General features: G+C 34.8%; 1 protein-coding gene across 7 annotated transcripts in view; it reads right to left on the bottom strand.

Annotated features, from left to right (window-relative positions):
• Positions 1-21,929, bottom strand: part of Tenm3 (teneurin transmembrane protein 3) — a 1,762,555-nt gene extending 1,740,626 nt beyond the window's left edge. For 6 of the 7 annotated variants that reach the window (XM_040731875.1, XM_040731879.1, XM_040731877.1 and 3 more), the window contains exon 1: positions 21,880-21,929. The gene's annotated coding sequence lies outside the window, so the exon portion shown is untranslated. The remainder of the gene's footprint in view (positions 1-21,879) is intronic. The other variant, XM_040731882.1, reaches the window with a different exon arrangement.
• Between the last annotated feature and the right edge of the window lie 985 nt (positions 21,930-22,914).

The following is a 22,914-nucleotide window of genomic DNA, read 5'->3' as shown; positions in this document are numbered from 1 at the left end:
GTAAGGTTGGGAGTAATGATCTCCTAATGCATACTAGTAGAAAGAGAGAGACCAGGTATGTGCATGTGCCAAGTGTTCACATACATACACACACACACACACACACACACACACACACACACACACACACACGCACGCAGAGAGAGAGAGAGAGAGAGCGAGAGAGAGAGAGAGAGAGAGAGAGAGAGAGAGAGAGAGAGAGAGAGAGAGAGAGAGAGAGAGAGAGAGAGAGAAGCACAGTCTCTATACATCCGCTCATATGATTCCTTGTGTTTTCTTGGAACTCTGATGGCAGAAAGCTGTCAAAAGGTGTATCAGAACTAGAACTACAACACCAAAAATTTACCACTTAAAAAAGATAACTTCTGTAGTTTGTTTGGTTGCATCATATAGGAAGGAAACAGAATAAAGAGTATGTTTTAGAGCAAATTGACTTCTCACCATTTTCCATCTTACCCAGGGACAAACCTACCACAATGCTGGTATATCATTACCAGATATGCATTTTCTTCTACCTACATATGTCGTTTCTATTAAAAATACTATTATAATTGTTAAAAAGTGTTATGTGGTTGTTAACAAGAATTATGTGTTGTTATACCACATTATAGAAATTTTAATCTTATTTGAAATAACCTTGAAATCAAATATTTTGCTTGAGAATATATCTTAATAATTTGAATAGAATACAAAGTTTTAGAGGATTTGAACATATTTATTTTATTCATCAATTAATTCATGAAAGATTTTTGAAGAAAAGCAGGATGAAGATGAAAGGAATCTTCAGATCACTGATATTTGGATCCTTGAATATATACTTAAATAAAGTTCAGTAGGAATGTTTAGCAACATTGCCACAGTTTATGACATTCATATTTCATTAGGCTTCAAACATTTACTACCTGGTTCCTGATATAATCAAAGTTGGAAGATGTTCATGTCAGAGGCATTTCCTACCCTTAAGAAAGTATTTTAGCATAAGATTCTCTTTTATGAAACCATCATATTTGGTATATTTTATTTTAAAAACTACCATCTTCCTCATTTCCACTACATTGGTAATAATGATGTATGTGCATTAAACCAGGATTTTAAAAAGTGATTCGTAGCAATAAATCATAAGTCTTAATCAGTAACTAGGGAAGTATGCCTACAGAACTGCTTACCCCGTTATCTGCCTTTGTTTTCAAATATCTGGCTGAGTGAATATCAAGTTTAATTTTATGGCCATTAGCCTGTAAGTGACAGAAAGCCTTCCAAATATAATGATAATCCATATCCCTTAAAGCAGAAACTCAATAGAAGAAAATGGCCTGTATAGATGTGAAATTGGACACATATGCATAATGGCAAGAAATCAAAGATAAATTAATGAGAATGCTTATAATTACATTTATGTGTTTTCCCTATAATAAACTTTTGAAATGAAAATGCACATTTGATTTATCCATAAGCTTAATGAAGGGGAAAATTCAATCTAATTACATTCCACTTGAATCTTTACTTCTAATGCAAATTCTTTCAGTTTTTCAATACTTTTTTCTTAAGGATAGCTCCAAAATGTGTAGTATATCAAACCAGAAATAGTAGCTTTCTCCAAAGCATCTTTTTTATTACACTGTACATTAAAACTCACTATATATACTCACATAATAAACCTAAGACTTGATTATGCAAATTTAAGATGATATATTCATCAACTTCTAATGCATTCTTTAATAGGGAGGATTTCTAAAATTATTATTAAGAAATAAGTCATTCTCTTCAAAATTACATAAAATGTCAGACTATTAAAAGAACATTATTAATAAAATACTATTCGATTAGACTTTAGCCTTCTTAAATCATATTACTTCTGTTGGTTATTTAAAGAGCAATAAACATTTTTATTTTCTAGTGCTTATTAAATTACGAGGTCCATTTTGGCAACTCTTAGTGTAAGGATTCTAATAATTAATCTTATTAATTTTTATTTTCAATTTAAATTAACTCACTTCTCTAGACTTGTGATTAAATTAGTCTTCAAACCCTATTTTCTACCAAGAAAAATATTATGTATGTTTTCAGATGCAAAATAGTTATTGTATGTGGCTGGGACACAGGTTAACGTATTTCTCTGAAAACCTTTAATCTGATCAAGACTTTATTTTTAACCACATATGAAGACAAATGGCACATACACAGCTGGACTGCATGTAAATTGTGATTCATTTTTCTCTCTGCCATATGTTATCTTCAAAGTAATATCAATGTGATAATAGGACAGGATGCAATAGTCAAAAAGATCCACTTATAACACACAACTGCTGCTTAAAATCGTGTTCTTAATAATATTCTTTTCTTTCTGAATTTAATCCGGAAAATAGCATCAATGGGTCTGTTGGGGGCCATAAATCACATATTTTAAGAGGCAAGGGGCTATGGTGAAGTCTATTTTCTTTTTCACATATGAATGTTTCAGTGAAACATTTCGTTTAGTAGAAGATCTGTGAATATACACATCATAGATGCAATATTAATGCTATGCTATGAGTATGTTATCCCTACCATCTTTGAACTGTCTTAGTTCCTACGGTGATAGTACTCAGAAGGGAAGTAGTACTTGCTGGAAGCCAAGTGACTTGAGAATAGTATGAGCAGGTTCTCCCTATGGAAAGGCCTGGACAAATTTAACCAATTTTGGCAAGACCATTTGATAGTTTGCTGTATAACTCTGGGCGTGACCTCAGAAGCATATATGCTACCTTCTCTCCTTGCTTTCCTTACACAAATCATATTGCTGGCAACCTCTAGTTTCACTCTCTTAGAGCCATACATAAAATGGCTATTACATTAGGAAAACTTTCTGCTGATGATTCTCCTCTGGGTAAGCTAAGGGGATGTTGTTAGAAGAATATAGTGGATCTGATTCAGCTTCTAAAGCCTTTGATGTTTCAGGTGTTGCTTGCAATACTGCTTATTTTGTTAACATTCATCATATTAATGAAGTTGGTAATGGTTACCAGTGGGAAAACTGGGGGATGAAGGGAGAATGAGGTAAGGCAACAAACTGGCAATGATTGTAATTATTATTGGAAACTTAAGGGAGCAAATATGATTGTTAAACTGTTCATGCAAACCATTGAAACTGTATAAATAAAATCATCTCAGTCTATCCAGGGCTACTTCTCTGAAACCGGAGGTCAGAGCTTTCTTCTTTTCGCTGGTTAACACAACTGTCCCAGGTCATCGGACCTGTTAGGATCAAGGCTCCCAGCAAGTAATGTTTGGGTGGCTCATTGAGGTGGAATTCTCTTGATCCAAATAACACAATTATAATATAACAAAGGGAGATCAGAGATTCCTTTTTGTTATGTGTGAGAACACAAAAGCTAGGGTATCTATACTGGCCAAGAAAGGGCTAGTCACTATGAATGGACTCTGCATGTACTTTGATCTTAGATTTCTCAATTTCCATTTGCATGAGTATGAGAAATCACTATCTAGGTTTTAACCAGGAAGCCCATTGTATTTCTCTGTAGCAGCATAAACTGGAACCATTTTCATGTCATTTCCTTTCTCTTGAATAGTAAGTATTCCAGGCATTGTCCCTAACAATATTCTACATATGTGTCCTTATGCCAACAGAAAAAATGTAGCACTCACTCATCATCAAGGAAACTTCTCTTTTCAACAGACAGAGATCCTCACAGAAAAATGACAACCTTTACAAAGAAGAGGAGGCCAGTTCCCATGGATATATCTAGAAAATAATTCTTGCAACAAAGACTCAGTGAATACTGCTGAACATAGGGTGGAAAGGCAGTGAGATAAAGAAGTTCATTGTGAGATTTATCTCTTAGTTATGTCAGTAGCTAAACCCCTAAAATCTCACCAACTTGACTGCTTAAACATGAGATAAACAAGGATAACACCAACAGATACGCAAAAGGGATGTGCCTCAGTTTAAGATTTTTTCAAAGCACAGTTACATTTAGGTTTTCAAATAGAGAAATTAGAAACCTCAAATTTCCAGAAAGTAAAAAGTAAATTGCAATTGGTTGTATTTTTCTCCTTTCCCATGAGCCCTGGTGTAAGTTGTTTTTCAAATAATGGAACTGGACTTCTAAAATTTGAGCCAAGGATTTAATTATAATATGGCAAGTGATGTGTTACATTGGTCATGTTTTTTTTGTTTATGATTTTGCATATGATTTTTAACATCAAAATCCATCCTAGGAAGTGAACTTAAGTTTTAATTATTTACTAAATATTTTGATGCATAAAATGTTAGAAGGAGTTGCATGTATAAAGGTATATGTTAATGAACTAATGAATTAGTTTTAGTTTTTCAAATGATCAGAACATACATGGTCCATTTACTCTAGCTTTATATTTCATTTCTGTCTACACTAAAGATTTTTAGACAAATTACAGGAAGTACAGTTAAATTAGGATTACAAAGTTTATATGCATGCCTTCCAAAGACAGGTATTTATATTTATAAAATCTGGCAACCTTATCTGCCAACAGTGTATTATTTTAGACTTTATACATGATGCCTGCTCTTTTCTCCTTCCTGGTTGGGGTATTATGATACATTCTGAAAAGTATAATTTAGTAGTAGCTCACAATGGGTAAGATAAACAAGACTGACAACAAATGGTAGTAAGGTTTTAGTCTAAGGATAGAACTCCCTGACTGTTGGTGGGAATGCAAATTCGTGTAGCCACTCTCGAAATCAGTATGTAGAATTTTCAAAACAAAAATCTAAAAATAAGCCTATCAAATGACATAGCTATACAACTTCCAGACACACATCCAAAGGAAATAGTCCAACTTCACACATACTTGTTTGTTGCTGCCCTATTCACAAAACTAGGAAATAGAAAGAAGCTAAATGCCCTTTAATGGATTGATGGCTAATGAAAATGAGATGCATATACACAATTCACTGTTATTTGGCTATAAAAAAGTGAAATCATGAATTTTCAGGTAGATCGATGGACATAGAAAAGATTACATTGAGTGAGATAACCCAGACCCAGAGAGACAAACAGTGCTTGTTTTTTCTGGTCTGTTGTTCCTAGCTCCAAAACTTCAAATGTAAGTACATAATGGAGTAAGCACAAAAAACAGGACAGTATCAAAAGACCTTCAGGCACCAGAGAGGAACAGCCTAATGCAATTGATATGAAAGGAGATGTACAAACACAGTGAGGAGGCTCCAACAATAGAAGAGGAAAGTGAACACAGATGCAGGAGGAAACATGGGCAAATAATACCAAGGTTGTAAGACTCAAAGTATCAAAGAGTAATAAGTATACTTACTTAAAATTATATAACAAACATACACATATAAATGCTCTTCATAAGAATAACACAAGAGGGAAATCATGATTGGTCACACTTAGCCAACTAACTTGGATAGTGAGGTCATCGATTGTAGTAGAGAACCTATTACCATCATTTTGTAGAACAGAGTAGTTCCAAATTACATTCAAAATCTTATCTTTATACTCACAAACAAATGTAGCTCTCATGCTTCAGCAAAGAAGCTTTACTTTGCAGCAATGGAGACCATTACCGAAAACCACATCTGGAAACAATTCAGGGATCAATGGATAATGGTCAGTGCATTACCAATGGATACATTTGAGCTTAGCTCCTGAATTAATGGATCAAGGAACTCTGAGGAAGAGGGGCTACAGGACACTCTTAAGAGACAGACTGTCAGGAAGTATACTGTGGCATTATCTCTCCTAGAAATGTCTACACAAACAAGATCAAAACAATGCGTTTATCAATAGGTATGCTAAAACAGAAGGGGAGAAATACATTTGTTGTGGCACCACTAGATACAGATTTATCGGCAACGAATGACTGCCTGGGAGGGAAAATCAAGTTCTCTTAGGGATAAGGTTACTCAATACAGAGTGGTCATCCCTGAAACCATGCACACACAAACAACTCAAGTCTATTGTGTTTATATATTTGTGTTCCCATTTGTGTGTAACAATAATGCAAGAAAACATCAATGCTGCGAATTTGAAGTAAAAGGTAGACAAAAGACATGTGTAATGCGGGAGACAAAGGAAATGTGTAAGGCAGGAGACATGAGGGTGGAAGGGGAAAAGGGAAAGACAAAGTGATGCAATTATATTTAAATTAAGATATATTAAAATAAGGATGATAATAATCGCTGGTTCCAAACCTCCAAAATGTTTACATATTGAATTTCAAGTTAATACCTAATCAAAACTTTAAACCACTCTTATGGTTCCAAAGGTGGAATAGGAAAATTAGACAAAACCAACACCGTTTGCTCAGATTTTCAGTTATTCTATGAATTCTGTGATAGGTATCAGACACAAGTGAAATCAAATTTGTAAAGGACTTGAAAGCTTGAAAGGGGCTTAAAAATGATTGTGAGTCTGTAGGATGCACATGGCCTCTCCTCTCCACTTCTGCACATACTGGCCAATTGATACTTTTAGTCTGTATCTACCCTTGTCCCTCAGCTTTGCAGACACACTTAAAATTCCAGAACTCAGGAAATTGAGATAAGAGAATAGGGATTTGTAGTCAATTTGTGCAACACAAGAGTTTGAGGCAAGTCTGAGCTATATTGCAAGACCCTCTCTCAACAATGAAAAAAAGCTGTTTAGAGTTCAATGCTAGGGAGACATGTTAATACTATTAACACAGGAAGCTACAACTGAAGATTTCTCTATAACTAAATGAAATATAATAAATAAATTATTTTAATGCGGTCACATGTATGGTAATTTTTCTATTTGAATTTCTAGAGATATATAAATTATGCAGATAACAATTGAATGCAAGACACAAACTTCACATATGTATTGTTTATTGAGATATGTTTCATGCTTTTGTATATAATTTGAGTCATAAATATGTATAGAATACCTTAGATGTGATACCATATTTTGGTTTTTTTTGCATTAAGCATATCCCAGAGATATAAAATTCAAGGACAATTAGAGCTTTTCAAATATATTAACATAGGTAGTAATAAATGGATCCTTACTTAGCAGTTATGCTGTTTTGGGCCCTGTAAGTTCTGATGTGTAGTTCGATTGCCTGATTAAATATATTCTATTTATAGCTCAAAAGAAGTGAACCACTTCTTTATGTATTTTCTGGTTATTGGGTGTATTTTCTTAATATACTAGAAAATAGTATATAGTTCACTAAGATATGTCTACTTAGGTGATGAGTAAATGAATTAGTGCATTAACAAGCATGTTAAGAAGACCTCCTTTCATACTGGACACTAAAACTCCACAAACATGTGAAATTTATGGATGTTTTTCACTGGCTATGTGACAAAGTTTTGGTTGTCTGTTTTCAAAGCAATATGCCGTAGTCATACTTGTTTCATTTAGATACAAAAGAATAAGCTGAGATCAAGATACCTGTGAAACTCTGTATGGAACCATCATGTTCCTAATTCGGCCGTTTACTTCCCTCAAGCTGTTTGTTGGTGAGACAGCACATTTTGGATGTTAATAAAGAAGGAAGAATACCATATAATAAGCAATATTAGCTCAAGTACCAAAGGTTAGAGGGTGACTTAATGCAGATATCCAGGGAGATTCAAACTTGTCAAAAATAGGTTTTAAACTTACTAATACTCCAAGACAAACCCATATTATTCTACTCTCTCTTGCTCAGCAGTATATGAAATTTATTAACTCTGCCCTAGGGTTCCAGATCATGAAAGAATACAGGAATCTAATAAATAATCAACCTTAGAATCAAGCATAGTTAATTCTTCCAAAGTCCCTAAGCATGATACTCTTTCAAGTCAGGATGCTGTTTCTAATTCTGAAACAAAACACTGACTGCCTAACTAGGCAAGAGGTAAAGGAGCTTCTTTAACAATTTGTTCTTGGTGTTTAAAAGGCCAGCTTACCAGAGTCAAATTAATGAATATAAATTACTGTGATGCAAAATAGAGCTCTTATTTTCTCATTTTTATTGAATTGCCAATTCCATTTACAGTTTCATTTTGGGTTTTTTCTTTTACTGTTAAGGAATATTGACAAGTAATCTAATCTACTCCTTGTTTATGCTACAAATTGAAAAGAAAAATCTCCAGAGATGAATTTATCATTGGCCTAATATGCTATGTGTGATTATATACTGTTTACTTGAAAAAATTAATAAAAATTATGAAAATAAATAGGCAGTGCTTAAACATAACATAAAATAACAATGTGATTTTGCCATTCATATGTGAGATTATTAAAATATATTCAGGGTTATATCCATATGTATATTCTTAACCATTATTTGCCTAAGTAATATAAAATCTGTATAGCATTTCCTCTATTGTTTGTGGTATTTAATATCACTATATACATCTATATTTTTATAAAGTTCTTTTCATACATTATCTTAGTATCAGGAGTTTATTTCTTACTTTATCAGATTCATTTTTGTATAGTGGGAAGGACAGTGAAATATACAACAAATCCAATCTGTCTGTTATCAGCAATGCTTTTTGGCTTTTCCAGCTAAGCAGTGTTGTTGACTCAGCAGAGGTGTATGCATTGTCCACTGGGGTCCCATCATTTGGATTTTTAGCTCCAGCTTGGAGGGAGACTCCAAGCTCTTTCTCCTTAGTTATTTTCTATTCATTTCTCAAAGTGTAGAATTTTTAGTTCCTGATTTTTGTTTTTGTTAATTTGCTTTTCATTTCTTCTTTTGTCTGTGTGACTAATTAGACAGAAACTATGCCAAATTTCTGCAAATGTAAGCACTGTGGCCCCAGACAAAATTAGGAGCATGTTAGCAGTCTACCTTGAAATACTTTAACAAAAAGCCATAAATAGTCTTACTGAATGAAATACATTCATTATACTGTCCTTTGTAAGTCCTTGTAAAAACTACATATTAGCATGCAAATTCCATTAATGTTTGTACGTTTTCAGAATGATTAACCTAAAAGGTAATGCTCTTCAATTCTAACTTCTGTGTTGAAAATAATGTCAAAGTGACCATGTAATGTAAAGTTAGGAGGACACAGGCAGATAGGGAACACAGGATGGATGGGCTTCCCAAGAGCACTACTCATTTCTCTTGAGAAAGGTGGCATAGAGGAAAAGATCTGCTCACTGATAAAGACCTATGTAAGACAATGAAGAGAGGAGGTGGACTTAGGGGCCTTATACATTGCCTAACTCACAGCATCTCCAATGCCAGCATACTTGAAATATGAGTGTTCTCTCCCATTCAGATGCATCTAGAAAGGAGGTCTCAACTTATATTTAATAATGATTACTTCCACCTTCTGTCCACCTTTGGTTATTTGCCTTTCCTGGACAGTTAATCCTTTACTTGACCCATCAGCTGTGGTCCGTATGAGAGCTCAATAGACTTACTAGGTTTTCAGAGTGAAATCCGGAACAATTGCACTTTGGTTTCTCATGCAGACTTCATGGGGAGAGGTAGACATTGCTTAGCCTACCCCAGAGAGAAACGACTCACAACATGTTAAATGTATTTATTAATGCTAGCACATCTTACAATATTTGAAAATGAGATAGTAAATTGAAAACATATTTAAAATGAGAAAAATGAAACATTTTAATAGTAAATGATCTGCATATGAAGATTTTGATGACTGAATTTTGAGAACGTAAAAGAAAACTGAAAAACTAGTGAAGTTACAGCGATCTGAGCAAGTTATACCCAAAATGTATAAAAATAAGAGTTAGAGAAAATATAGAATATATGTATCTACACATATACCCCCCAACACAAAAGGATCTTGATGTTTCCAATATCAAAAGTCAATACTACTGATAACAAACCTCTGATAAAATAAAAGGTCTGTTCTTTGTAAAATTACAAAGACTAATTTAAAATTAGAAACAGGTGTATAAGAAAAGTTTATTTAAATGTCTGTTGTTTGCTCAAACCTTTTCTAAGTATTAAAAGTTATTATTTTGATAATCTATATGATCCTCAGAAGCCAAAGAAGAGTATAACTAAAGACTGAAATGATTAGTATGAATCTTTATCAGTCCAAGATACTGCCCTTCAGGATATTTGGCTTAAATATGTGAAATGCTACCAAGACAACTCTGTCACTGATTTTTCTAATAACAAAGCTGTCTGGGAATAGGTCACCAAGACCTTGACTCATCAACACTTCAGTGCCTTCTTGCTGCCAACACAGGAAAAAAAACAACCAGAAAATACAAACATATCTTCTTAAATGCCAAAGGCAAATGTAGTTGGTACAAATATATTTACCAACCACGAACAATTTAAATTGTTCTCTCTATAAAGATTATTTCTCACAACTGTTATATGTGCTTCTGATGAAACGACACACCAAATACCATGTTGTCATACTAATAGGTTTGGGGAAATTGTTCCCAATGCTAGATTGGAGCTCATGAACAATCACTGGGATCATAAAAGGAAGACCTAATGGAGGTCTGTTTCTTTCTTAAACTGATAACTGGATGCTAATGTTTGGCTATGTTTTGCATGAAAATGGAATTGAGATGTCAGTCATATTTTATCCATAATGTCTACCAACACCTGATATTATTTATACCTAGTACATGGACAAGGGAATCTGCTGTTGCTGCTGTTTTTCGAAACAGGGTTTCTCTATGCAGCTTTGGAGCCTGTCCTGGAACTCACTCTGTAGACCAGACTGGCCTTGAACTCAGAGCTCTGCCTGTCTCTGTCTCTTAAGTGCTGGGATTAAAGGTGTATGCCACCAGCACCTGGCTGATTGCCTAAACTCTTGACAAGTGAGGGCTAAATATGCTACACAGCCTTCATAAATTGGATCCACATTATACACCAAAGGTTGTCCCAATTACTGCAAGTGTAATCAATAAGATAACCATCTCAGTGACCTCACATTTAAATGCTTTTTTTCATGGTTTTATTTATGCATACTTGGTGACGGTATTCTACTCTGATATCAGTAGGGAATAGGAAATGGATGAATCGTCTGCCAAATTTCATTTTTGTTTCAGTTACAGACAATAGAGACTGTAAGTGTTCAATGACCTGTACCTCACTAGCAAACTCCAACTGGGATGTCCAGAGCTGGGCTCCCTTTCATAAGCTCCCTATTGTCCTGTTGTCTGCCATCAACAGACTTAGCCTCAAAAGCTAAATTTGATTCTACAGGTATATATCATCATGTCATCCCTGACACTTGAGTCCACCACATATAGAACTTAGGGCAACAGTGTAAATTCCCTTCAGCCAGTTGTATCTCTTTCTTCTTTCAGATACTGCAGATCCTTCCCATTTGTGTCCTGGAATTCAGGGATAATGGTTATCACAATGCTCTTTATGGCATCATCTTCTCTGACAAAGCTATTAATTCTTTTGTTTACTCTTCTTCCTGTAGAAACTACTACCCTAAGATAGTTCTTTCATTGTCATGCAAGTTTTCCCTGGCCTCCATGGGTCTTCTACCACTCTAATTAGCAAATTGCTTGGCATTATTCTAGTTCTTTTGACACTTCTAAATCTTTGAACCTTCTGTCAGTAGACAACCCTAACTCTATATAGAATTGTACATCAGCTGTTGGATTGTTCTAATTTATTCTTTGAATATTTGGGTTTTCCATTACTCTAACTTCTTTTAACATGTGTCTTCCTGAAATACTCATATTTGGCTGTATTTGATGAATTGCTGTATTTTTTCCCACTGCTAGTCCTCTCTTTACATCTGTGTCTTGGATGTTGTATCTTCTTAGCTAAAATTTTTCTCTATCAATTTATCCTGACTATTTCTTCAGCATCTGTAGTTACCCTTTCACTCCTATATCATGATATAAATATTATGATTAGTTTTTCTTCAGGCACTATCATATTTTTCTTTTACCCTTATACAACATGGTCCCAATTGTTCAAAAGTTCCTTCTTTATTCTCTCTTTGTATCTTAATTTTGATCTTTGATGCAAGGACATTGGAAAAACAAATGCACTTTAAATGCAGAGCCATTGATAAAACTGCTAATCAAACTTGTGTGTTATGCAAACACATTCACAAAAACTTGCTCTGAATTACAATTAGTCACCAATCAGATGGTTCCACAGAAACTGCTCAGAGTTACTGTTTTGACACAGATAATCTAAGATTCAAGTTTACCCTTCTAGATTTTGATAATTCTTGCTTTTCTCTCTACTTCAAAGGATATATTTAGAATGAGTAAAAGAGATTTTTGTATACAGTATCCCTCTTTCCTTAAGTATTGGGAAAATAAAGAAGCAAAAACATTTCTCCAAACACAATGAATTTTAAATCTCCTCATTCTCTTCATTCTTTTCTATGGTTCTCAACACTCTGGACTATGACGAAGTGAGCCACAGGCCATGGAACTCATGGGCAGTGATTAACTTATGTGATAGATTAGTAGACACAGGAACAAAATGAAGAGTTTAAGTCTGAAGCATTAATGGATTAGCTTTGGATGTTCCAGGCATAAACCAATTTGTGATTATGTCCTTACTCAGAAAGTGTGAGTGATGAAATATTTGGGATAATCTGGATATAAGGTACCAACACACTTCTGTGGCTACAATAACTGAGCCAGTACTCGTGAAATCCTTTCTTAGTTAATTTACAGGTAGCATTGCTTTCACTGGAAATATACTACAAATTATTCTATTGCACCATAAAACATCTCACCTTTTTAAAATTTTTATGTTAGAAATAATGAAAATAGGCACAGATTTGGTGACTTAAAATTAGACATATTTATTCTCTGCCTTTCTTTTCTGGATGTTTGTCTCTACCTCTGTTTCCTGTAAGAAGTTTAAAGAGATTCCATGTCAGATTTACCTAATAATCTAAGCTATGCTCTTCAGCAAACATCAGGATCATTTTGCTTGTTTGTATGTTTGTTTTACAAAACAGGGTTTGTTTGCGTAGTTTTGGAGCCTGCTCTGGAACTTGAACTTTAGACCATGGTGGCCTGGAACACACAGAGATCTGCCTGTCTCTGACTCCTAAGTGTTAGGATTAAAGTTGTGCACTACTACTGCCCAGCAACATTAGGATGTTTATACTAGTCTCATCAACAATATTTTCTGTGTCATATAAAATAATACTCATGTAAAAACTTCAAGTATAAGGATATTTATAGCCTTTCAGAACCATCATTCAACTTACCCATATGCCCCCATATTTTACCACAAATGCCAGCAGTATCTGTATTCATACTGTATATTTTGACTTAAATAAAAATATAATGTCAAATTATCAATAATTTTACTATTTGATACTTTATTTCAAACTAATTCATTACGTGCCTTTGACTCTATGAAACTTTATACATATGCCTCTTTTTTGTCTTATGCATAATTCACTGATGAGTAGACAGGGAAATGAATAAAAATCTGCTATCTTACATATAGATGTATATGCATATATGTATATACAAACACTGTTAGCCCATTTCCACTCTACAGTCCTCTGTAAAAATAATTTGCACAGTATTTTCTATTCTATTATTGCATTTTTTGTGAACAGAATGAGGTGTCAGATTTTTATTGTCTGATATGTATTGGAAATTAGAATTGCATGCCCTACCAGCATGACCTTTACACATATTCTGATTAGGGTAGGATAAATTTTCTAGTTTATCTTCCCATTTACAATTCTCCAAGCTAAGAGTAAAAGGTGAAATATCCAGACAGTAAATAGACAGAATAGCAGAAGACCAAGCTGAGAGAGGGCAATGACCAAATTTCAAACAGAACAAGCAACATCCTAATGCCATGATCCCCTGCTTATGCTAAATTTTAAACAGGGATGGGAATTAATATAACTGAATCTATCCTATAAAACATGAATAAAGAATTGAGTCAAACCCATTTGACATGAAGTTGCAATTCCCAGTCTTTCAAGGAAACATAATTGAAAGATTCCATGAGGTCACAAAGTCAGTTTTCATTACTATTAAATTAATGCATACATACATATTTGTATCTTAAGTTCTGTGCAAGGAAAGCTATTTCAGACCTGTCATCTCATGTGTGTGATGAGAAATCACAGATGGAACATGACATTTTTAGCTCCTTTTTGACAGTATGCACTGATGAACTGCTGGTAACTACCCTTATACCTAGGAAGGACAGAACAGTTGAACTACAGATACAATAATCATCACAGCAACCTTTTTCTCACACATACTTTCAAGTTTTGTCATTTACTTACAGAAATATATGCAGTCATTGTAATTTGATCTATTACTTTGTCACATTCGTAGTACATTTGTAATTAGCCCAAATTTGAAATTAGCTCCCATAAATCATTTCCTTAGACAATACTGAAGTATTTAACTAAAAATAAATTTCAAGTAATTAATTAATGTCAGCAGAATAATCAACTAATGAGATAATCCAACATCTAAAAAATAAAAGTCAACTTCTGCTTTATAAGCAAATAATCAACTACAAGTTATATTCTATCATAATATATATGACACATGTATTCCTGAAAAGAGAACTAAGTATGAGCTGTGTATAAATGCAAGCTGTCCAGTGTCAGCAAGACCCTTGACAAGAGTTCTTAGTGTCAAATGCTTGCTCTTGGAAAAGGCTATTGTCCATTGATAGAGTATGTGCCAAGAACGAGCCAGACTCTGGACTCAAGTGTCTAGCTTCAAAATTAAAATTTGTATTACTAAGAATTTTAAAGAATTACTACACCTTTTACCTACATGAGGAAAACCATATTTATATATCCTCATCACTTAAAAGCTGACAGGTGTAGCTCAAGTTACAGTATTGTTACTTGTGCTAATTATACTTCTATCCCATACTCTACCAAGGAGTGTGATAAATCAAAGCAGAGTGGCTTTGATTACGTTTATGTATTCCAACCATCACACAAATAACAGACCCTGAAAGGACTATTAAGAAACTCATCATTTATCTACTAAAATAATAATAAATACAGATGAATGTTATGGAAAATTTATTTAAAAAGTATTGAGTTTGTAAATAATATAGCAGGTCTTTGTGCAGATTTTAACACTCTCTGTAGACAGTTTGACCACTATGGCACCCTCCTCGTAATATTTATTAATTCTACGCATTTCTGTTAGTTAATTTTGTTTTCTATTTCAAGCCACATAATCTGTGTAAGTCAGTGAGCAGGTCACATGTGCAGTATCTTAAGTTACCCGAATTTAAATCCTCAACCAACAGATACAATTGCATTCTCACTAATGTTATCTTGTAAGTTTCTTAGATGATGACTGTCCTTGAGCTAGCTAACAGCCACAAGACAAAAAGACTTAAATTAACCCTGATCTTTAATTGAATTTAATTCATGTACAGTCATCATAGAAGTATAGAGGTTTCAATTTATTAAATTCCATACTGACAAAGTAATAACAGGTAGGGGCTAATGCAACCAGAAAAGGAAATTTGAAGGAAGAAAAGTTTATGGGTCTATAAACAAGATGGGCTCCACAGAGACACACGTTGGGAAAAAAGTTTACCTAGTGAAGTGAAGTTGCAAATTGTAGAACAAAAGGCAGGATATAAGTGATTGGGCATCAGGGAAGGTGAGAAGGACTTTGGATCAGAATTAAGGAGAAAATTCCTCAGGTTGAATATATTGCCTCGAGTATTTTACAGATAAAAGCCAGATGTGTCATGATGAAAACATTACTTGGAAAAAGAAGCTGTATGAATGCAGAGACTGATCAGGAACCTGGTTTTCACTGAAGAACTTTGAAATTCCTGTTGTGAATATTTAGGTTGAATTATATTCAAAGGACCTCTGAACTTTTCATCAATTAGGAGATGGGGAATCACATAGAATAATTTGATCTAAAAACTTATGTGCACAAATATGCAATTATAATACATTTGTCAGTGTGAGTCAAGCACTAAATGCAAATAGCTTGTATTTAGTAGATAATACCATGAGGAGACTGTTCTTTTAATTTGTTAATATTCTTATTAGAGGTAGGGGTATGTGTGTGTGTGTGTGTGTTTGTGTGTATGTGTGTGTGTCTACAGAGACATTCAAACATTTTAAAGGGTCAGGGGCAGTGAATTATGCCTTAAATATTGAGCACTGAAATTTGCACTCTAATGAAATTTTGTTGTTTCAACTGTTATCTTTTAGTGAGAGCAAATAGCAATGAACTTCAGTAATTAAAAAGTTAAAATTGTGGTTCTTAATAAGTAAGAAGAAAAAGAAATGTTTTTGGAAAATGGTCTTGTCCTGGAGGTTGAGCCTTCTGGGTTAGTATGACATTTTCTAGCTTTCACAGAAGGTTCAGATCAGATTTAGTTACTTGTCTTTCTGAGGAAAAAGAAAGTCCTTCAATTGATAAACTCGGAGACATAAAATTTTATCCTTCAAAGAAAATATAGATGTCATTTGATATTTAATACTGGAATGTTGTAGAGCTATAAATCCTCTGTCCTTCTAAAATCATTAAGCATGTATATATGTCAAAATATGGCTAACTGTGTTAAATTTGGTGATTGAAAATTATATTTTAAGAGCATTCACCAAATCTAGGAAGAGCTAAAGCATGACTCTTGACTCTATCCTGCCCAGTGGTCACCACTCACCATATTTGGTTCTCCAGCATTCCCCACACGATGAATTCAGCTTGAGAAATACATTTATAATTTCACTTAAATTTAATTAATTCCAATGTTCTAGTCACATGGAGTTTAGAAATACTCTGATGGCCCATCTGGTGGGGCAAAACATCACAGAGAGTACAGCTGACTGGTTCTTAACTGGAGTCCATAATCACACCAACACCCCAATTAAGAAGAGCAATGAGCAAATGGGCAAAGAATAGGCTGGCAAAACCAGCAGAGACAGCTGATCTGAACAAGGAGGAACTTTGGACCCTAGACCGACAGCTGGGAGGCCAGCATGGGATTCAAGAACACATCAGAAAAATCACCCACCATGATCAAGTAGGCTTCATTCCAGGAATGCAGGGATGGTCCAACATTAGAAAATCTATCAATGTAATCCACCATATTAACAATCTGCGAAAGAAACACCACGTGATCATCTCACTAGATGCTGAAAAAGCCTTTGACAAAATCCAGCACCCCTTCATGATAAAGGTCCTAGAGAAATCAGGGATAACAGGAATTTACCTGAATATAATAAAAGCAATATACAGTAAACCAACAGCTAACATCAAACTAAATGGAGAGAAACTCAAAGCAATTCCTCTAAAATCAGGAACAAGACAAGGCTGTCCACTCTCTCCATATCTCTTCAATATTGTACTTGAAGTTCTAGCTACAGCAATAAGACAACAAAAGGAGATAAAGGGGATACAAATAGGTAAAGTAGAAGTCAAACTTTCATTATTTGCAGATGATATGATAGTTTACATAAGTGATCCAAAAAACTCCGCAAGGTCACTCCTAGAGCTGATAAACACCTTCAGCAATGTGGCAGGATACAAGGTAAACTCAAAAAAATCAGTGGCCCTAGTATATACAGATGATGAAGTGACTGAGAAAGAAATCAGAGAAACATCACCTTTTACAATAGCCAAAAACAGCATCAAATATCTGGGGATAATGTTAACCAAGGAAGTGAAAGACCTGTATATCAAGAACTTTGTGTCTTTGAAGAAAGAAATCAAAGAAGATACCAGAAAATGGAAAGATCTCCCATGCTCTTGGATTGGTAGGATCAACATAATAAAAATGGCAATCTTGCCAAAAGCAGTCTATAGATTCAATGCAATCCCTATCAAAATTCCATCACAATTCTTCAAGGACCTGGAAAGAACATTAATCAACTTTATATGGAAAAGCAAAAGGCCCAGGATAGCCAAAACATCCCTATACAATAAAGGAACTTCAGGAGGCATCACCATACCTGACTTCAAGCTCTATTATAGAGCTATAGTCCTGAAAACAGCTTGGTATTGGCACAAAAATAGGCAGGTAGACCAATGGAACCGAATCGAGAGCCCTAATTTTAACCCACACACCTATGAACACCTGATTTTTGACAAAGAAGCTAAAACTGTACAGTGGAAAAAAGAAAGCATCTTCAACAAATGGTGCTGGCATAACTGGGTACTGGTATGCAGAAGACTGCAGATAGATCCATGTTTATCGCCTTGTACAAAACTTAAGTCCAAATGGATCAAAGATCTCAACATACATCCAGCCACACTGAAACTTTTAGAAGAGAAAGTGGGAGATACTCTTCAACGAGTTGGTACAGGAGACCACTTCCTAAACATAACACCAGTGGCACAGGCACTGAGATCGACAATTAACAAATGGGACCTTCTGAAACTAAAAAGCTTCTGTAAGGCAAAGGACACAGTCAAAAAGACAAAAAGGCAGGCCACAGAATGGGAAAAGATATTCACTAACCCTACATCTGACAGAGGGCTAATCTCCAAAATTTACAAAGAACTCAAGAAACAAGTCTCCAAAACACCAAAGGATCCACTTGAAAGGTGGGGTACAGAGCTAAATAGAGAATTCTCAGTAGAGGAGGCTAAAATGGCCAAGAGACACTTAAGAAAGTGCTCAACATCCTTAGCCATCAGGGAAATGCAAATCAAAACAACTCTGAGATACCATCTTACTCCTGTCAGAATGGCTAGAATCAAAAACACCGAAGACAATTTATGCTGGAGAGGATGTGGAGAGAGAGGAACACTCCTCCACTGCTGGTGTGAATGCCGACTCATACAGCCTCTTTGGAAATCAGTATGGAGATTCCTCAGGAAAATGAGAATTAATCTACCACTAGACCCAGCAATTCCACTCTTAGGCATTTATCCAAATGAGGCAGGTTCATATAACAAGGGCATCTGCTCCACTATGTTCATAGCAGCATTGTTTGTAATAGCCAGAACCTGGAAGCAACCTAGATGCCCCTTAACTGAAGAGTGGATAGAGAAAATGTGGTACATTTACACAATGGAGTATTACTCAGCAGAAAAAAAACAATGGAATCTTGAAATTCGCAGGGAAATGGATAGCACTGGAAGAAACCATCCTGAGTGAGGTAACCCAGTCCCAAAAAGACAAACATGGTATGTACTCACTCATATATGGATTCTAGATATGGATCAGGATAGTGCCAGTCTGCACTTCCACAGATAGAGAGTCTGGGAAACAGGAAAGAACCTAAAAGATATGCATATATGCATAGTACCCAAGAGAAGAGGATGGAGACAAGATCCTCTGATGGGGAACACGGCGAGGGGTGGTGGGGAGTGGGACCTGGGAAGAATAGAGGGGGTAAAGAGGAAGGGAGTTGGTCATGGGGGAACAGGAAGTTGAGGGGGTGGGGGTAGAATAGGGGGAAGAGGGAATCATAGGATCGAAGACAGATCAGGCACCAGAGTGACCTCGAGTGATCTAAAGGTATAACATCAATTGGCAAGCTAAGCAATAGTGGAGGGACCACCTCGAATGCCCATTCCTGATAATGAACTTGATGTCTATAACCATCCGGGAGCCTTCATCCTGTGACTGATGGAAGCAGAGGCAAACACACAACTAAGCACTGAACTGAACCCAAGGAACCCAGTGACAGAGAGAGAGGAGTGATGAGCAAATTGGCAAAGAATGGGCTGGCAAAACCAGCAGAGACAGCTGATCTGAACAGGGGAATGCTCTTGGACCCCAGACCGACAGTGGGGAGGCCAGCATGGGACTGATCTGGACCCCCCAAATGTGAGTGTCAGTGAGAAGGCCTGGGCAACCTATGGGGCCCTGAGCTGTGGATCAGTGTCTATCCCTGGTATACAAACTGTCTTCATGTGCCTATAGCACAAAGAGAGATGCTCTCTCAGCCTGGACTCTTAGGGGAGTGCCTTGACCCTACCAAGAGTAAAATGACAGACTCTAGATATCCCCTATGTGGAAGGATTTGGCAATAGGGTGGGAGGGAGGGGGGAAGGGGAGTGCGGGAGGAGGGGAGGGAGAGGGAACTGGGATTGACATGTAAAACAAGCTATTTAAAATTAAAATAAAAAATGATAAAAAATATATGAATGAAATAAAATGATGTCTGGAATTACACTTCCTATTTTGGGTCCAAAGATATATGTGTATTACATACATAAGACATGCATACATACACACACACGCATATACATACACATATGCATATACACATGCATGTGTGTGTTTACATTTATATACACATATGTATCTGTACATGTACACATGTCATCAGAATGTATATTATTTATATGTATTTACATATAAATGTTTTTAATTCTTCATATTATATTATACTATATATATTTTATATCTATAAACATGTTGATATTTTGTTTATTCTTAAAAACAAATAGACATGATTTAACAAACTCCTTAGCAATATCTACTAAATCACAGAAAATTTTACCTAAATAGGCTTAAATTTTGTTTATACAGCATGCATTCCTGCTACTGGTGACCTCAATTTTGTCATTGTTTTATAAAATAAACACTGCTATGTTTCTTATTTGTGAAGTCATGTTTGTTGCCCTTTCTCAAACTCTCTACCTACATGCAGTAAAGACAAATATATACCTTCATCTATTTCCCCATAATTTCACACCATATTAAGGTTATCCAACTTAATGGCAGTTTCATATGTCATAAAATAGGAATACATCTATTTACTAAATTATCGCATTAAATTATATAAATAAAACAAAAGCAAATTTAGAATTCTTAATATAAAATAATTTCTTTTTGAATCAAGCATATCTCTGAACAGGCTATATAAACATTAAATAAGTATGACACTGTTATCTCTTTGATAACGTAACCATAGTGAATTTATTGCACTCTAGAAAGACACTTTAATTGCCTGTGGAGGTCATGCCAAATTGAAAATCAGTAGGCAGGAAGACTGCCAAATAGTTCAACCGAAGTCAGGATGATATGCAGGAAATAGCATCAGTGAGGGGAGAAACCAGAGCACATGTTCCATTGGGTAACACACCAGAAATCGATTGGAGTAGGAAAACTACCATGAAGATGAACTGTTTAAAAAATCAAGAATTCAGAATTGACAGAGCACTGTTTTATTTCTGTAAGTTTTGGTGATACTGAAAACTGCATGTGGAATGCTGCTTGCTTTTCATTAAAATAACATTTCCATTTAGAGACTCGCATCTTAAATTGCTTTAATTCCTGAGTGAGCATAGAGCCTGCAGCATGCTGATATTCTGCTACTCCATTTAGAATTGAGATAATTGCCAAGTAATTACATTAATGTAAAGAAAGGGACAAAGATAACAGGAGATGTCTGGAAAAAAACAAGTTACATATGTTCACAGCTGAAACAAATAGGTTTAAACCATTATGAAAATTACACTGCAGAACAGCAAACACGTGAATTCATCTCACTTTACCGTCTAACTTCAGTTGGAGAAAAGCCCTCTTCTTATTTGGTGTGAGATGAACAGAACATTTCTTATGAAACTTGTAACATGCAACATTATCAGCCATTTGGTTAGTTGTAAAAGAAACTGCAGATAGGTGTTCTATGAGCCAAAACGTGATCAATTGTACAATACTTACATTTAGAAAAGCCAGAATGTGCAATTAGCTAATCAGAAAGGAAATCCGATGCTTAAAAAAATCCACATAGCAATGCTGGTGTAAACAGATTTGATACATATTGCTTCAAGATTAAAATGACTAGATTTTTAACTGATTAAACTTCTACAGTAACAAACGAAATGAGAATGCAAATGAATTAATATAATTAAATTACTTTAAGTTTAAGGACTCACTTTTATGTATTTTAAGTAATTTGAGTCAGAATGAAGCTCTAAACATGAATAGTACTAGTATTTTCAATTTTTCATGTATACATATATATATATGTAAGTATATATAAAGACTTACTGTTGTTTTCTTGAGGAAAATCTGTATTCAACACAGGAGTTGGAGATTATTGCCTATGTAAAAGTCACAAAAAATGAACATACTAATTAAAACACAGTAAAATCTAAATTGAAATAGCTAATATGATTCCTTTATGCTAATAAATAAAAGCTTTTATAAATGTAATATCTTGATTCTAATTTATTTCTCAAACCAAAAATTATTTCTCCATGTTCACTGCATGTTACAAAATACTACATTTAGCAAAATTAAAGTTTGATTGCAGAAAAATATGAATTATTCTAGTTGGAACAGACAATGTATTTATTATCCCTTGGGTTTATAAGAACCATAATCATTTGTTTATATTGTATGACTAAAGGGTCATTTGCATTTCATTCTGCTTAGAGACTTGCTCTTTCATGGTCTTCCAAAGTTCCTTTTGATGCAAAAAAACTTTCCTAATCCATGAAATACATTTGAAAATAATAAGTAGGAAAAAGGAGTCTAATCAAGTTAGAGACACAATCTGAACACCAAAAAATTACATTAAGTTATCCACAGATTAAATGCATCGTTTCCCTGAATTGTAGAGCAACCTGCGGCAGAAAAGATGGTGTTTATAATATGTTTGATGTGGAGTTGTATTATATCATTTGACCTGAAAAAAGCAACTTTGTTAATTACCTCAGTTATTCATGCCCAGGGGCCAATTTTTTAAAAATACCAAGATCACTGGGTCAAAAGGATTATTTTTCTTATTTCTTAAAGGTTAAATTTAATTTCTGTAGTTGGAATGTGGCTAACACAAAAGAAAATGATACAGGTTAGATATCTACAAGCACAGATAAAATGACCTGAAATATTTAACACAACAAATTCCAAGAGGAACTATTTTTTTATTTCTATAAAAATACAAAAGTGGGAGGTGTGGGCTCTGCTCTAATATCCGTGACTTCACTTGTCCTGAGTAGTTGGGTAGGTCTCCTTCACTATGAATTACTTCCCTCTTTTTTGAGTAGGTCTTAAACCCAATCAGGGAATTGCTAGTTACCA

The sequence above is a fragment of the Mesocricetus auratus genome, unplaced genomic scaffold, assembly GCF_017639785.1.
Source record: "Mesocricetus auratus isolate SY011 unplaced genomic scaffold, BCM_Maur_2.0 Super-Scaffold_100026, whole genome shotgun sequence".
Taxonomy (NCBI): Eukaryota; Metazoa; Chordata; class Mammalia; order Rodentia; family Cricetidae; genus Mesocricetus; species Mesocricetus auratus.
Note: the sequence above shows the minus strand (reverse complement) of the source record. Positions and strands in the feature narration are given on the sequence as shown.